Genomic DNA, 4,058 nt, shown 5'->3' on the forward strand with positions numbered 1-4,058 from the left:
ATATTATCTAAGTATATTTAATTATAAATTATAATTTCATTCAAGCTGTGATTTTTATATTTTTAATACATGATTTATTTATATTCAGGTACAATCTTTCTCTTAAGAAAGTACTTATGGGGTGCCTGGGGGGCTCAGATGGTTAAGTGTCTGATTCTTGGTTTCAGTTCCAGTCATGATCTCAGGGTCGTGGGATCAAGCCCTGGGTTGGGCTCCGCACTTAGCGTGGAGTCTGCTTGTCCCTCTCCCTCTGCTCCTCCATCTGCTCTCACTCTTGCACTCGCTCTCTCTCTCTCTCTCAAAAGTAAAAAAAAAAAAGTACTTAAATAGAAAAATAATATGTCCTTAAAAAAAAAGTCTAGTTGTATGGATGTGCTCAAGCTGAAAGCCATGTATACAATCTTTAAAACTTCCATTTGCCTGCTAGTGGGAAGTATTCAGTGTTTAAGCAGACATATTTTGGAGTCACCCAGATGTGGGATTAAATTCAGCTTTTGCAAATGACTAACTGTGATTTTGGGGGATGCTATGTAGTCTTTGTGAGCTGCAGCTTCCTTATCTAAAATAAGAGCACTATCTAACTTACGGCTTGTTGTGGGGTTGTAAGTGCTCACTTGGTAACTATTAGCCTCTCTGAAATAATTCATACTGCTAGTCATTGATGACAAAGGATTTCTTCCCCCATGGCCCCCTTTCCTTCATTCAGAATGAGGTTGCTTTTTGTTATTGTTGTTTGTCATTTTGTATTAGTACTTTTAATTGAATGTTTTCCAATTCAAACCTTTTATTGGAAAGACAGATCACTGTCTTCCTTTTAATACTTACTAACACTGGTTTTCACTATTTCCTTGAACCTCAGCACAATCTTCTGGCCTCTGTGATCCTATGCTCAGTATAGGCCATCTTACACCTGAATTCCACTTTGCATGCAGTCTGTTAGTTGGGGGGCAATTTGCTTTCCTCTCCCCAACTTCATTCATACCCAAATATATTTCTAAATATCTTATTATGTTCCCAGCTTCAAAATGTCTTTTATATGACCTTTAAAAATATTGTCTATTTGGAAACTCAGGTGCATTCCCTTTGTTGGCTCCTCCATACCCCTGACTTCCCCAGTCTTCCTCAGTCTTCTGTTCCAGCCCAACTTGTTTCCCTTTGGTCATGCATTTTAGCATCTGCATCTTTCCCCAGTCTGTCCTTATGTATGGCACAGGCTTCTCTCTTACTTTGCTATACCATGTCTCTCCTGATTTTTCAAGATACCTCCTCTGAGAAGATCTGTTACAGGTAGAACATTTTACCTGCAAACAGTCCCTAACCAGGTATCTCCTTTCTATTAACTTATTCTTAGATTTACTTAATGGAATAACATAATTTTGGAGCTTATGTCTATCTTAGATATAAGATAGAAATTATTTAGTCTAAATATAGATTTATATATAGTAGATATATCTATATAAGATACAGATATTTAGTCTAATTTCCTCATGTTGCAAATAAGAGAGCTGAGGCCCAGGGAGGTCATTACAAGCATTGCATTTAAGTCTATTAAGATTACCTAGAAGCAATGCATGAACAGTAGTGTTTCAAAAGGAAATAATCAATAAAACAAAACTAATGGAATGAGGGAAAATGCTTGATATGGGTGCTTACTCATTTCACTAAATTTTAAAAGCTATAAAATACTAAAGCTCAAGATAAAAAAGAAAATTAAAAAGTAGAGGCCAAAACTACTAGCACAACTTAATTAAAAAAAAAAGAAAGAAAAACAAGTCACACTTTTTTTTTGGCCATTTGGGAAAATCACAATATTTTGCTTGATTACTTTTCCTCGCTTTTCAATGAGTAATATGGATTGCATGAAAAATAAACAAAATAATTAAACTTTATGATTTCATTCCAATGCTTGCTGGTATAGAGGTATAAAAGAACAATCCATGGATTTTGCAATCAAATAAATTCGGGTTTCAATTCCTATGGGCATCAGTTTACTCATTTGTAATATCATGAGTTAATGTAGAAATAAAAGCATCTGGTAACAGACCTTGAGTCATACACATATTTTAATGCAACATTCCCAAGAGGCAATTTAATCAACAAATCTTTCTCTTCTATCTCCCTTAGGAGTATAAGACATAAATGCAAAGCCTGACATCAATACAGGTCTATAGATCAGTGACTTTGTCTCTGGGGGGATATTTTGTGCATATCCAGTGAATCCATATGAGCATTAATACAGCAGGCTTCCCTGGAAGAAGTTTGAGCACTGCACAGATATTTGAAATATTGTGAGAATTACCAAAATGCAACACAGAGACACGAAGTAAGCAAATGCTGTTGGAAAAATGGCACCAATAGACTTGCTTAACACCAGGTTACCACAAAACTTTGATTTGTAAAAATACACCATGTCTGCGAAGCACAATAAAGTGCAATAAAACAAGGTATGCTTCTTTATGACATTCTGGAAAAGGCAACATTTTGTGGAATAGGAAAGGGGTGGGAATATCCAGCTAACAGTAAAGAAATAACACTAATACCTATAATCAGATTGCATTTTCAAGCAGAATTCTCTAATTCAGAAGGGAACTGGAGATACATATAATCCTAAAGGCCGTTTTCCCTCGACTCTTCATTTCTTTCTACAGCCAAAATCAGAAAGAAGGTGAATGGTAATACCATGCCCTAATAATTTAACTTGGAAAGAGAGAAAAATCAAGTATTTCTAAAAGTCTATCATAGGGTCAGCTCACAGTTTAGTAGCAATGGACACACCTTGGCTTGATTCTTGCTCCACTTGTTACTCAGTGTGGGGCTCAAATTTCATAACTTGAACTTTGGTTTCCTCTTAGGTGAAGTGGTCCTATTAGTCACGCACCCTCACAGGTACTTAAATATTTGACATAGTACTTGGCATATGCTGAGTGTTTAAAACTTCTAGCTATTATTTTACTCTAAATTTATAGAATACATTGTCATGATGCTCTTGTACTAAAACAATTGATTGATTTTTGTTCTTGGGTTTAAGAAAACCCAGTGGTTCCATAGTTGGTATTTAGTGTGCCCCTTCATTTCTTCCTGCATCACTCTGGATCTGTTGTTGACCCTAGGCTTTACTATTAGTTCATCGACGTCTATGGATAAAAAAGAATTTTATATTCAGTTCATTATTTATGTAAAGATAAGGAATCAGCGGCCTCACAGCTGAGTGAGAATCTTAGACATGGCCATCTCAACAAATGTGCTGACAAAGAAGCACCTATGTATTAAGGCTGTTCTCAAGTAGCAATTTGTTTCCATAGCACCTAAGTGGAGAAAGACAAAATTTCCCATTAGTCCCCCGAAGCAGAAAAGCATATGGGCTATATGAATTGTTCTCAGTTTTCAGGTATTTAGCCCTGCTAGCCAGGGTGAACATTCTTTTAACAGTATTAAATTAAAATTAAAATTCCAGGTTTGGGTAAGGAAAGATGATGATATTTTCCAATGTATGTTAAAAGTTGGTTTTAGAATTATTTTCTTTGTTCAGTTAACGGAAAGTCATTATTAGGTAGAATTTGAATTCATATGAACCTTCACCATGTAAAAAGTTTGATATTTGTTTGAATTACAGGACTAAATGTGCAAGTTTCTAAAATCGAAAATGTCATCTTTGCTTAGTTTAGAAGGGAAAATAAGATAAAAAGAGCAAACATCTTGGTAAATATGAACTTAGGAGGAGGAGTCCCCAAAAAGTTTCAAGATGCAAAGTCTTTATGATCATAAATGAGAAGGGAGGAAATTTAGTTATTATTTATTCATTTGTTTGTTTAAGAAATATTTTTTGAAAAACTTTTTAAGTACCTGGCACTGTGGTAAATGCACTGGGGACAGAGTTGTATAAAATAGCCCCTGCCTCCAAGAAGCTTCAAGAAGCAGATGAGGAAGACACAGGGTAGAAAATGTTTCATTAATAAGCAGAAATAGGATGTTGTGGGAACATCATGGGAGGGAAACCATGAGTCAAAAGAAAAAAGAAACAAACTGAAGAGAGACATAAAAGAGACTACTCAGAAAAA

The sequence above is a fragment of the Zalophus californianus genome, chromosome 2 (genome assembly GCF_009762305.2).
Source record: "Zalophus californianus isolate mZalCal1 chromosome 2, mZalCal1.pri.v2, whole genome shotgun sequence".
NCBI classification, from domain to species: Eukaryota; Metazoa; Chordata; class Mammalia; order Carnivora; family Otariidae; genus Zalophus; species Zalophus californianus.